Source organism: Vidua chalybeata, chromosome Z (assembly GCF_026979565.1).
Source record: "Vidua chalybeata isolate OUT-0048 chromosome Z, bVidCha1 merged haplotype, whole genome shotgun sequence".
In the NCBI taxonomy this organism is placed as follows: Eukaryota; Metazoa; Chordata; class Aves; order Passeriformes; family Viduidae; genus Vidua; species Vidua chalybeata.
Window position 1 is genome coordinate 46,528,892 of NC_071570.1, and position 14,529 is coordinate 46,543,420.

The 14,529-nt window shown below is 40.0% G+C and overlaps 1 protein-coding gene across 1 annotated transcript in view; it reads right to left on the reverse strand.

Annotated features, from left to right (window-relative positions):
• CPLX1 (complexin 1) overlaps positions 1-8,403 on the reverse strand; it is a 202,781-nt gene extending 194,378 nt beyond the window's left edge. Inside the window, exon 1 of the mRNA XM_053931786.1 lies at positions 8,244-8,403. The gene's annotated coding sequence lies outside the window, so the exon portion shown is untranslated. The remainder of the gene's footprint in view (positions 1-8,243) is intronic.
• Between the last annotated feature and the right edge of the window lie 6,126 nt (positions 8,404-14,529).

Sequence of the window (14,529 nt, forward strand, 5' to 3'; positions counted from 1 at the left end):
GCATACAAAATGCTATAAATAAAACCATTTTACTCTTAAACCCAAAGACCTGGCTAATATGAATTGCATTAAATAGCTCAGCAGTGCCACTTGAAGTGATACACATTTAAACCTGCTTCATGGGGGGACCTGAGAACTTTTAGCAGGATACTGAAAAGGGCTCTCAACTGCTATTATCAGTACAACTTTATGGACACAACAATGTCATTGCAGAAATCTTGGTTAATCAGTTCCCAGAAAAACAGTTCACTTCATGAAAATATTTCAACAAACACCAGTTTTAACACACAGAAATGGCTCTTGCTACTGTCAATAATGGTTTATGTCTAAATGGTATTTGTGGAGAGTTGCACCTCGTTGAGTGGTTTGTGGGCTTGACCTGAGATGTTCAGAAGGAAGCTGGTTTGTACATTGTGCAAGGATAGCAAAGAAGTGTTAAAAGGAACAGCTTGCCTACAAATGAGTTTATCAAACCAGATCTATGCCTCTGACCAGGCCACTAGCCCAAAGGTTTGGTTCATTAACTTCTCTTTTCTTATAAGGCAAGGATCAGATCTCACTCACCAGGAATAACAGCTGGCATTCAGAGGCACATGCTGAAAGCATGTGCCTCTGGAAGTCCTACATTACAAGTCCTGGTAATGTGACTACGCAACAGTCTCACACTTTCCTGGAAGGATCTGCAGTGCAGAGAGGACAAATCTCTGGTCAACTGTCTGTCAGTATCCAACTGGGTGCAGGCTTCAGCTGCTACATGACCCTCAGCTTTATCCTGCTGCCCAAATAGGACTCTATTGACCATGAGATCACAAGTCAGGTAAATGCCTGTGCAGGAGGCATGTGACACAAGCCTGCTGCAGCCAAGAACAAAACTTCAGCCAGAAGTACCCCTGAATTCCCTTCCCTACTGAGTGAAGCATTGCTAGGACCAGCCACAACACGGCCTCTGTCTTACTTCCTCACAGCAAACAGGGCAAGTAAGAAAATCATATCTGGCACATCACAGTGGCCACAGATGAGGAAAGGATCAAGGCTGCTGATCTGCATGTGCTTCTATTTTACCTTCAGGGCAACAAAACAGAAGTGGATATCCCACTGAGATTTCCGAGTCAAATCTCCAGTAATAGAGCGTGCACAAAGGTTTGTTTTCTGGGGCTGAGAAAGGAGTACAAAACTGATTACGTTTTGCTCTGGGAAGGGGTAACATCGTAAGTATGAACAGTTCTACTCCATTGACGTCAGACACACCAAAGCAGACAGGCCTAATAATCAGCAGCAGTGGTAGCATGACTGAAAAAGAGAGCTGGGATGAAGCCTGACAAAGCGCTGTGTTCTTCTGGATATATGATCACGGAGATTAGCATGCAAATCTCTTTATAGTTAAGGCTGATAGCTGCTGGGAACTGTTCCTTACCAGACATGACTCTTCTAAGAAACCAGACAGTTTATATTGCATGAGCCACTGGAAGACACAGAGATGAAAAAGAAGCTGGGAACCTTGAGCATTGTATGCTGTATGTCTGACATTCCAGACCACTTGCAAATATCCCTAAGGAGCAGTGAGAATAATTAATTTTGCACTGACCTTAGTGAAGTAAGGCCACCTCTGAGGGTCTATAAATAATTCTTGCAGTACTAGTGTTAAAACATGAAGAAATGCTAAGGAGATAAAATTTATTCTACTAATGGAGGACTTCAGATGTATATTACAAAGAGTAATGGTTAGAGTTCTAGACTAATTCACAGATGTGAAGACTACAGTTGACTGCTACAGAGGTCAGCACTCTAGTTCTTAAATATAAAAGCCTTTGTGAACAACTTGTGAACAACTGTTGGTGATCCTGGAGTCTTTGAGACCAAGGAGACAGACTCATATATGCACCCAATACAACCAGATCCAAAGACACAAAACAGGAGTTCTCACTCTTGCACTTTGTATTTTTCATTTCTCTATCTTTTGTGACAAGAGAAATTCTCACTTTATCTGTGAGTAATATCCGTGCAACATACCGAAGGGTAAATCTCCAGTATAAAATCAGGAGGTCTTTTCCGAAGGGTGAGTCATAGTGCTTTAGTTCCTATTCTCATTGACTTGCTGAACCCAAAGATATATCAGAAGAATTTTTTTTAAAGGCAGAAGCTGATCTTTAAAATACGTTTTTCCGTAAACTGTTTAATGTCTCTGCATTAGAGAAGCACAAACTGTCCCCCACTGCAGTCTGTTGTAGACCAGGTACAGTTTCACAAAAGAAAACTGTTCTACAGATTTGAACAACATACCCACTTTAATTTGTTGCATGCTTTAAATGCAGATAACACTATAAACACCATGAAAATCAGGCTTTACTTGCCAAGTCAGAGTTTCTTTAACAGATATTGTGATGGACAGAAAGTTCAAGCTGGCCATCTAAATTCTATATTGCTTTAAATCTTACACATACTACCCAAGGAAAAGACAAAGTCTTTGGAGATATTAGTTACTCCGTTATTATTCAGCTTAAATTAATTGTCAATTAACACTTGTTTTCTTCCATTCATAATACAAATAGCAGGAGAATTGCAGAACCTATCTACAGTAGAAGTTTTCAACTCTTTTACCACAGTCCTACAAAAAGCAAGTTGTTAATAATAAAAAGTTTTAAATTGAAAAAAAGTTTTAAATCTCACAAGGTGAAAACGCAGGCAGGTGTATTATAGTGTTTATATGACTGAGGTTCTCCTCCTAAAAGGTATATGTTACTTGTAAGAATTCATAACTGTATGTTCCAGTATCTTAACAAAACTAAATTCTGTAATTGAGATAATCACTGTAGGACTGCATTGTTTACTCCTCGCAGGTATAGGGCAGAAAAAGGACTCCTGTTACTTCCACCAAAATGTTAGAGAACTCCTTTTAAAAGTAATTGCAAAGAGAGCAGAAGTAAAGTGTTTGGGAGGACCTGGGAATGAACTGATGAGACTCCACAGGTACCGAAGAGAGTGACTTCAACCTCAACTATAAACAAAAATAGGAGACTAGTCAGGAGGAGAATTTCAAAGACACAATCTATAGCGAGTCTGGAGTTGTAGACTCTATTCATTTTTTGATACATTCGAAGTTAGCCCTTGCAAAGCAGGCTGTCTAGCCTATGGGGAAACTAAAGAACAGGTGGATCTTCACCCTGCCTCTCTCTTCTCATTGCAGTGACCCAGAAATAAACTCCAAAGCTGTCTACTGACATCAAGGTCTCGGAAGAAGCTGTAGTTGCTGACCCAGGAATCAACACTTTCAAACTTACTGCTTCATTCATCTCCAGATGCCTACTGACCACATTTTGGAAACATGGTACTGGACGTTCTTGGAGCAACTGAATTGGAAACCTGAGTCTGTTTTATTAATCTTTCTGCTACAGTTACCTGCTTGGACATATGTATCAACCAAACAGAGGATGTGACTTCAATGTCCTTCAAAAGACCAGAAAAGGCAGACAGATTTTGTACCATGTAATTACAGATAGTAAGGTGCGCGGACTGCTGGGCTCCAGGATGGTTTGGATGGGTGGTGATGAAGGATCTCTGAAGCCAGGTCTTTAGAACATGTGGTTTATTATAAAGGGTGAAGGGCCCTGCTTGGAGTTGCTAGCCACAACCCGTGGCAGGCCCAGGGAGAGCTGGGGGAGAGAGAGAGAGGGTTCCAAGTGAGCGTCCCAAGAGTAAAGTCCAAGAGAGCATCCGGTCCCTCAGCCACACCTTATCAGGGGGGCTTTCAAGGTGGACTGGAACAGGACTTGGGCCAATGGGATCACAGATACCTGATACTTCAAGGGAGGGTTACAAGTGTGGGATGAACCATACATTGGGGGGTGAGAGAGAACATTCCATTTGACCTTTGGATCTATCTGTAGGTAAAGGCCATTGTTTAATCAGAAGGGGGGATTGCTTTCAACTTGGCTGTATTATTGTTTTCAAGTTGCTCAGTAATTAAGGTTTGGTATTTCCAATCTTGTTCTCATCTCAATATCTGTATTTTCTGACTCTTTTGCCATACCATCATATTTACAGGGCTTTCCTATTTCATCTTCCCCAACAGTAAGGTTTCTTAGAGGTTACTCAATTCTTGCTTTGATGGAAAATTCAAATCAGGATTTGCAGGTGCCCCTTCAAAAATTCTTTCTTGAACTCTAGTACATTTCTTGGAAAAAAAATTGGCATTTTCACATATACATTACCTCTGAAATGTCTTCTTTGAACTGGTACATTTACATGAGCACACTAGTCAGCAGTAAACAAAATATATCTTAAGGAAACTTCAGGTTCTTGTTCACCAACAGTTTGAGGGTTACCTTTTTAATTGCTGCTTCAACTGGGCTGGAGACCAGCTGTAATCTAAATAGAGCACTAGCCAGAGTTCTAGAAGGGAAAAAATGCCATGGACCTCAATTTCAGGCATATGGAGGCATTTCTCAATATTTAATCAGGATTCTAAACACTTATGGTTTTATTTGGTGGTGAATATGCCTTAGGTGTATTCTCTAGTTTTGATCTTCTCTTGGGCTGAGATGGAAAACAGGAGCTAAACTTCAGCAGAAGTCAAGACTGACATTGTGAATAAGACATTAGCAAGAAAGCAAAAGAATTTTTTTTTCTTTCATTCCCTGCTCTCCATTTCATCTACTCCTTTAACTCATCAGCAATTACTAGCAGCATGCTGTATTTACATTTTCTCTCTTGGAGAGAAGTAAAAAATACGTAAGTTTAAGCTTCCTTATAGATTTGGCTGCTCATCACACAAGCACTGTGTATTTGCTTTCATTGCTGTCCAATAAATGTTTCATGCTTTTCTGACCTAGCAAGCAGTTTTCCAGAGTACACTGTAAGCAATGCTAGTCAATTTTGCAAAGCTATGAAACATCTGCTATGGCTGTAACATGCTGGCAGTGCTATCCATGCTACTCAGCTCTCAATGAGAATTTTTTTCCCCCCTATGCACCAAACTGGAGTTGCTGTGAGATTTGGGAAGACTGAAATTTTCCCTAGCAGGTCATTAAATGAGTCATCAGGCCTGAATGAATCTTTATATTACATAAATCACATGTTTAGTAGTCACATTGAATACATTTTCACATCCAGGAAAAAAGAGCAAGGATAACATTTTGGTGATTCTGTTAGCCATAGACATGATTTTCCTTGAATTCAGCCACACCTGTCATCCTTCCTTCTCCCTGAATAGATCCCATTCCTCCCTGGCAGAAAGAATACATCTAAGTGAATCTCTTTGATACATCTAAAGACGTACATCTTTTGTCATGTCTAAGGCACTTAGCCCCTTAAAATCGTATAATCCCTGTGCTTCACACAGCCAGACCTGACACACAAGTGGCACGGTGGAGTCTCACCTGCATTCCAAGTTTCTGCATCAAGTGAGAGCTAAGGATGTGGGCAGTAACATCCAGTCACAAAACAGAATAAAATATGAGAGTTTGTAAAGCATTTAGAGTCTTCTTGGTTTCCTGTGAGAGTACCACTGTTTGGCGCTAGAAAAAAAGGCCTTTTTACAGGTCTCTTGAGAGCTTAGCTAATCTTTCCAACAGCTCAAAGCCTGAAAACATAAAAACAGTCCCAGGCTTTCAGCAACATGAGGAGCCAGAAAACAGCAGCCTTGTCACCTTCAATGGAATGCCACACCTTAGAAAGATTTACAAATCCAGCAAAAGCTTTGAGTAAGGCCAGCTCTGTAATCAGCAACAGCAGATTCATGAAGTCTTGTGCTCTTTCCAGCTCACCACCAAGCAGATCTTGGGCAGAGAGCTCCCTCAGAATGAGAGAGCTCTCATAAGACATTTTATATGAGCACCACCTCTGGTAATACTTGATGCTTTCAAGCCCAGTAGTGTCTGCTGCCACACAACTCAGTGCTGAATACCAAAGGCTTAAAAAGGAGTAAAAGCATGGAGACAAACACCATCACTGTCTTGTTCATCGCAACCTGGTAGGGAAAAGTCTACCTTATGAATCCAGTGAGTTGTTTCTCCCTTATATTGCCCTGTCTCTATCACTAGTAATATACAGGTGTTTTCAGTGCTGCTGGAAGAGCCAAGACAGACAAGAGATTAAGGGATTACCATGTGTCTCTTACTGTCTAATTAGTAAGATGACAGCTAGGAACAGTACATGTCACCTGATTCTAACTACCCTTACATCCTTGATTTGCTGTGACCTGTGACTTTGACTTTGTTTCTATCGTTTCATCAGACAAATTACTTAATTTTTCCCACTCTGGAAGTGGGGCTCGGATGTGGGAATATGAATTCCTTAAGAAAGGTGGTAGTTCAGACCTAGATTTTAAAGTCAACTACTTCTTGTGCTTCCGTAAGGTCACTGCCCTTAAATTGCACAGCATCCAGCCTCTCAGCCAGACTCCAGACAAAGGAGAAAACATCCCCAATAACAAGTATCAGGTATTTTATCCCACTCTTCCAGAGCCTTAGCTACATTCTAGGCCACAGAAATTAAACTGCAGTTGCCATGGTGCACCAGAACCTGCACTAGCTCTCTGTTGCTCCGGTGGAGCGGCGAGCACAGGGAACTGCCTTGGCTGGGGTGAGGCCAAAGGTAGAACCTTAGAGCTATCAAAGCTCTATTCAGAAAGGCAGTGCTCCTATGCAGCAAGGCAGGGACTGGGAAGAGAAAAGAAGACTCTCCAGTCGTGAAGTTCCAACAAACTTTAATGGAGTCAGAAGGGTCAGGACAAGGAGAGCCCCAAACACCTCTGTGCACAGAGGTTTTAGGACTTACCAAAACGAGGTTGACAGAAATGGATAACCAATAGGGCAACACTAAGAGGTGGAGTTTTGGGGTAGCGACCAACCAGGATAGAGGAAGAACAGAAACCTTGGTTGAGGATTGGTCCAGGTAATGAATGGCAGACAATGTTCTGAACAATGGACAGGGTTGCCTTGATAGGCAGAGAAAGGTCTGAAACAAGGGGAGGGGATAAATTAAGGGACAGCTGGAAGGGAGGGCACAACTTAGGAAGAAACCAACTTAGGGGAACATGGGGGATAACAGAATGGACCATTTAACAACCAGCTTAATAAAATAAATATAAAACATGAACACAACATGCAACAAAGATCATGGCCCAGCATTCTGCTCTGCTTTACTGCCCATTTCCAGCCAGGCAGTTTCCATTAACACTGAGGCTCGCTGCCCATCCACAAGCTTGGACACAAGCAGGCCAGTGTCCACTGTCAAACATGTAGCCAGGTTCTCTTCTGCTCAGTCTGAGCCTGTTTAGACTAGTATCTGCCCAACTGCAGTCATAACCTGTGTGCCCCAAGTCACTCAACAGCCACTGCACAGAAAATTACAGACTAAATGCACAGACTTTAGGCATAAATCCTTGGGCTTTTCCCAAATGCTTCTCATCTACTTATCAGACCCAAGCCTAAATCAAAAAACAGGCACTAAGACTACCGCAGTTGTTATAATCTTCTCTCCATTACACAGAGATGCTTTCAGTGTTCCTAATATTTATTAGCTGTCACCAGAGCATTACCTTTATGCACAGCACCCCAGCCAAAGCTATAATTACAGCCATTTCTAAAAGGATTCTGCCGACTTACTTTAGTTCTCTCCCCTAGCTTTAGACCTGTCAACACACAGTTTCAGCCTTCACACCTGCATGTTAGCATGCTCCCACGGAGTCAAAGCAAAAGAGGCAAATAGACGTTAAACCATCAATACCTAGAGCTTAACTTAAGTTGAATTCAGATGTAAGCAATAACATTTTGGGCTAAAAAAAATGGATCCATGGGCTTTTCCTAAACACACCACATCATTTTCTGTGTTAAGAAAATTGCATTAATTCTTATTTGCAAAGTGTAGAAGACTGCTAACATGAGCAGGTTGTGAATTCAGCCGCCAAGACCAAGTAACAAATATAAGAAGATGTTCGTATCTTATAAGTATATCATACAAGTATCAAGTTTAGTACAAATCTATGTGGAATTTATGAACAAATCTCCTGCAACACAAAACCCTTTTACAAATTTGAGCTGGACTCACACTCTTCTTTGTATTTTAAAATCATCTTTTACAAAGCATTTTCTTAAATTATAGTTTGTATTTAATCTTGAAAGGTACCTCTTCATTACTGAAAAAGAAGTTCTTTTAAATATATGTCATGGGCAATTAAATCTGAATTTTAAACTCCCATTTTACTTATCAAAAAATAAAATGCTTTGGAAATGTGAAACACTTACCTGGATTTGTCACATCCCAACAATTCTGTTTCCATATCTGCAGCAGCAAGCTGTTGTGGCATGCTGGGTAGCAACAGCAGGGGCACGACCTTCCCCCCGTGAGCTCTGTTATTCCCAGTTATCGCTTGGTCCGGCGCAGGAACAGACAACAACGACATAGGACTTGAGGTAAAACCAGACACATCCATTAGGTCCACGACTTGGTACACCAAGACAAAACTTAGGGCTCTGCAGAGGTTTTTATAGGGGGAGTGGTATAGGGCAACCAACCAATGAGGGCATGGCAGGGGAGGAATCTAGGGCAGGACTAACATTCTATAAACCTATCAGAGAGAGCAGGGGAGGGGGATAATACAAAGTAACAAATGGGGTATCGAATACTACAAGATAGACAAGGAACACTCTGGAAAAACGGGTAGGGATAGGGAGGATTGACAATTTGGGAAGGAGGGAGGAAATTAGGGAAGGTCTTGGGGAGATTGGCAATTCAGAAGGGGAGGAGATTAGGGAGCAGAATAGTGGGCAAACACGAAGCAAAAACCACACCGCAGCACATTTCCCCATAATTTTACGCAGCTGGTGCTTTCAATTTTCTTCTGTAGAGATAAAAGATACCTGGCTTCCTGCAGCTACCTGTATTGACTCTTGTTTGCTAGCAGGCAGAAAAAAAGAATGGCAGTCAGGAAAATAGGTTCCCCCTCATCAATCTAACCCCACAAGGTTTAGCTCCGTTTACTTCCAGAAATAAATTGTTTCTAACAATTGTATAAATAACAGAAAGCTGTAAGATAAGAACCACATCCTCTGCATTAGTCTTGCAGGAATAATTCAGCAAGAAAGGGATAGTCCCTCTATTATTTCTAGCAAGAAAAGTAGGCTCATTGGTAGAGCTCAGTGCAGTTTTGGAGCAAACCCCAGCTCAAGCCTCAAACCACAAGGCTTTAATTTTGAGAGGCAGTCCTGATGCTTTTTAAAACCTCAAGGGATAATGGCATTTTGGAGTTAGTAAAGGAGAATGATCTGCCTCCAAGCATTGGGTAGTGGGTGCAATAAATGAGTTAAATGTACAGTAAGGGGATTTCATGGAAGATTAGCTGTTGAAACAAAGTCACATGTTTGTCTTGAGGAAAGAAGTACCTGAAGGGGTAAATATTTGTCTTTTTGTATCTCTCTTCCTCTGTCTAGATTTTTATCTTACATAAATGAGCACTATGTACAAAAAATACTTTGTAAATAATGTTTATAAACAACAACTGTGTAGAGATACGGGAGATAGAAATGCCAGCATCAGTCTTCATGCCAGCCAGCATCACAGGTGCAGGCCTCTTCTCCTGATGATGTGCAGCATGACCAGCATCTACATATGAAAATTGCTCCTCTTCACCAGGTCACCTCAGAATGGCATATGGCATCAGAGAATCAAAGCAGGATTTGAACAGGCTGGATTGTCTCCATTTTCCCATCCCTAGTCTGTGCTTCACTGGAGGAGTTTGACATAAAGGCGTACCTAGTAAATGACCAATAAGGTGTGAAGCAGAAGAAATACCTGGTAAGATAGGCTTCCTTCTGTGGTAAACTTCCTTACCTTACCTATCTTTAAAAAGGATGATTGACTACCTTCGGTGAAGCTACAGGAGCATGAAATACCATTAATCTTTTCATGACTGATTTTCTTTATTCTCAAAGCTTTTACCATTATGGAACCAATAATGACATTCATTAAGAGGGGCTTTCAGAACACATAGCATTAAAAAGAGTAAGAATTTGTTCTTGTGTCAATGGAAAGCAGGGTAAAAGGGCATTTCTTGTAACATATTACTTGTATTGAGTTGGGTCTATGCAAAATAAAACCCTCTTGGAATGCTGCTTTAATTTCCTGAAATGACATTTTTTTTTCCAAGTGGTTATAAATAGAAACATGGCATTATATAAACCTGTATGAAATGCAGAGATTCAAAAACCCCTCCCACCAGAAAGTCAATTATTCTAAACTGTTCTCATCTTCTATAAATAGCTAATTCTTTTGCAGTGTTTTTTTGCTTATAAATATCAAAGAACATCTATAAGCATGAGACCCTATTCTCAGCCAGGTGGCATTTGTCAACTCATTGAAAATAGTGCAATAACTTCACAGCAGATAACAGCTGCAGGAGTATACTAAATTGTCCATGTAAAAAGCGTAAGTACCTTATCATCTGCTCTCCTGATTAAGGCATCATCAGGACCTCTCCCTGGTAAGAAACAATCCAAGATCTAAGCCATCAATAGAAAAAACAGGACAAACATCTGGGTGCTGAACAGCACCCATCCAAATGTTTCTTAGAGCTTTAACTAGATGTTTTATAGAGGGCTCTCCCCATGAAATATGCCACAAAAATTTACATGTTCTTTGCACAAAAAAAGTCTTCTTATTTAGGCAATTCTTCCTGCTAATTACTTCCAGCAATTATGTTAATACATAGGGACACAGATATAAAAAGAATCACATGTGATGTCAGCTTCCCATATATTTAGAGTTTCACTTTTCATCTAAAGAAAGGAGAGATAAACAAGAAGTCCAGCAAAAACCACCAAGGGATCATCAAGTATCAAATATAAGGAACACAGCATAACATAGTTGAGGCAGCTATATGTTTGAAAATACAAGTCATCCAAATGGAAAACATTAGCTATTTCAATTTTCTTTAACTACCTTTGTTTCTGTTTTTCTCTGTTATATCAAGTCATGGTTTGGAGCTTTAACAAAAGAAGGTTTAATCAGCCTGTTTCTGATGTAAGAAGTAGGTTGAAGTAATGATAGCAGACTGGAAAAATGTCTTCTGTTCCCTAGCATTGTTGTGCCAAATATAGACACCATGTGTTACATTCCAGCCCAAGTGATCCCAAAGCATCTTCTTCCATAAAGTTCCTTTTGTTTTGGAGAAACAACACCTAAACACACAGCCAACTGAGAGAGAATAGAATTTCAATTCCATTGAATATACTGAATAACTGCCTACCTAAATAATTCTTCTCTGAAAGAAGTCTGTTGAGAAAAGGAGGTGCACACTGTGTTGGAAAGTTTGAAAAAAAATGGCAATGTGTTTTTGTCTTTCAAAAGAAAAAAAATTACATTTATTTTTAAAAGCCAGAAACAAAATGTCACTTTGTTTTTCTTTCAAATATAAAATAAATAACAGCTTGGTAATAAGCTCTCAGAGGATGAAAACATTTTCACTGAAATGTTTATTAGCATAGGGAGTGAAATTTTTGTTTAACTGATAATGCAGGAACAGTATGCTCCTGGAAAGTTCAAAGAACGGTCAAGCAAGAGGTGGTAGGTTGTTTCTGAACTCATAAAGAAGCATGCACACATATAAACAAGCTTAGAAAGATACTTGAGGCTGTCTGTCCTTCAGTAACTGCTCCCTGATTTTGAGTAACTGCAGGTCCATACTCATGCTACCATCAGTCTTTATGGAATCTTCAAGGAGTAAAATGCTTTTGTTATTCAAAATAGAGTGCAATAGAACATGAAAGAGCATTATTTTTTCTTTAGCAGTTCACAAGAGATATTGCCAGTTATTGACCTACAGCAGGTTTTTACAGATGTAAAAATTTGATACTTTTCAGTGCAAAAGATATTTTGGGGTACATTTAAAAAACTGATATCTCTGTCTTTCCTTGGATTGTATCTAACTGACAAAGCCCAGATAGTGAGCCTGATTGTGAGGAGAAATAATACAAATTAATAGGAGGAGGCTTGGGTAGGCTTTATACAATACTTGTAAACATTTACAAAATTTACAGAGATACTAATTTTTGATGGAACAAAGCTCAGATCAACTCCCTGGTAACTTCTGGGGTGGAAAAGAAGAGGGAGAGAAGGAAAACCAAAACTGAGATCCCCTTGTAACTGAAAACACATTAAAACAAATAAAAAGCTTGTTTGTTTTTAAAATGCTTACAAAATCCTCATTTGATGCACAAATCCAAATTCAGAATCCTCCTAAACTATTCCAAAAGGTAGCTGATTCTTCCACCCCCATCTGATCTACAATTAGACAATCACAGGATCAGGAGACTTTACATGTTTTATAGCTACCTTGTAACACAGACATCTCTCTGGCTTGTTACACTTGAAATTTAGGGTGAAATTTGTGTCGCTAAAAAAAAAAATACTGAGTTTTAGTTCCCAGGCAGCATAAATTGATTAAACTTTTCATGTCAATCCATTGATTTTTCCCTAGAATAGCTGATCCTTACCTTCTACCTCTGTCATAGGCAGCAGAACAGAGAAGTCAAAATTTGCCAAATATGCTCACATCCTTTCCATGACTGGCTTTTGGTGCAACAATATAGACAGGTACAGAGCAAATACTGCCCTGCTATTCCAGACTTTTCCAAATGCAGCCACAGAGATCAGAGGATTTACTATTGCTTTATTAAGAATTAATCACATCCTCTTACCATTGAAGGAGGCAATAGCTGATAAGATTCCTGTATCAGAGGAAGCATCTTCTTGAGTCAGGTACGTGGGATACTTTGGTTACCACAAGACTCCAGCATTGTTCCTGTGCTTCCAGCTGACTGTACAGGGCGTTAGCCTGGGCTTCAGGAGGCTGCAGGGCAGTTCTGTCCTGCTAGTGACCTCACAGGGGTCACTTACTTTGTGCTGCTATTTTGCTACAGCAATACGGCAATAAAAGAGTCTCGTTTTTTGCAAATTGTATTTAGATTTAGAGGCATGGAGTTTTATTCAGGCCATAGGGATTATTCTCATTCATACAACAGGCTTGGCTTCTGAAGTGGTAAACAAGCTTCACAACCAAGGTAAAGATATTTCCTGCTCTATTTTGGTTCTCCTTCTGGTGTATTTTATCTTGTAATTGTAAAAATTGGGGAATAAACCTACAAGGTACTAATTTTTATGTTTAATCATAATTATTACAAGAAAAGTTAGATTATACCTGGACAAAGGACACAAAACCATTTCTTCTTTCTAGCAGGATGAAACTTGAAAATTCTAGTTCTGTAGTTAAAAGATGGAACTTATTTCAGGATGCGATAAGAATTAGCAGGATCTAGAGCATTAATAAGGCACACAATTCTGATTTCTTATTCATGCAGATACCTTCAAGGCAGCTGGGAGCTGGCATTTCCTGAGATACTTTGAGAGACCGTGAAAGCACATTGTTTTTCTTGCTGTGACAGCAAAGCACTGTTCACGGGCTTTATTTGATCTGCAAGCAGGGGGAAAACAACACAATCCAATCTCTAAGCCTAGAATCACTTCTTTTAAAGGTGTAGGACTCAACAAGTCCCTAGTTATAGCAGCTGAATGCAAGTGACGTGTTCCTCTGGTCAGGCTGCTATTCTGGGAGTTTGGGTATCGAGTTGGTTGACATCAATTTTTGTTGCTGTCTATTCTCAGACCAGTGGCTTAACCAGGCATCACCCCATCAGCAGCAATCAATCCATCACAGGGCAATAAGAACAAAAAAAGGGTTGTACTACAGAACTAGATTTATTAAAAGCTCTACCATTTATAACACCAGGAAAAACAATAGTGCCAGTTTGCAGCAGTCAAAAATAAGCTGCGGTGACCATTGTCTCAAAGATAATAAAAACCAAGGTAATCAATGAGACAGAAAAAGAGTGGAAAGCCCTGCTCTGAGAAGCCATAAACACTACAGTTAGTACTATCAGTAGGAAAATAGTTTGTTTACTCAGGAAAACCTGCTGAGATTAATTACAGGTGAAAGTCTGATATAACCTGTTGTATTTCAGATCACGTTCCCAAAAAAGATATCTGCCTTCTCTAAACGGTAATTCTGTATGTTGTATGTGGTAGAGACACCAATCACATTAATGTGGTTTATTCACGTGGTTTCCTAGCATGGGAAATAGGCTGGGACCACAATATGAAATCCAGTTTCTTGGCTAGAGAGGTGAGCTCTTTCATAGAGGAGCGCAGCCACAATGTAAAAATCTGTAGTTGCTTAATCTCTGCTCAAATCATCACCAGTATCTCAGCATACCCTTGATCTTCCTTGCTGGAATGCTGGGATGAGTGCCAGGTGCCTGAGCCAGGGACTTTGGCAAAAGCAATGTGAATATGACCAACATGCCAAAGCATCAAGGCTAAATCCTGAACATGTTGCTTGCAAAGTAATCCCACTGATAGAGGGAATCTGCTTATGCAGAAGAAGCACTTCTTTCTCTTTTTATAGAAAGTTCTGCAATTTTGTCTTGACATCCAAAAAGCAGAGGACAGTCCTTCATCTTCATTCAGAGACTGAAATCT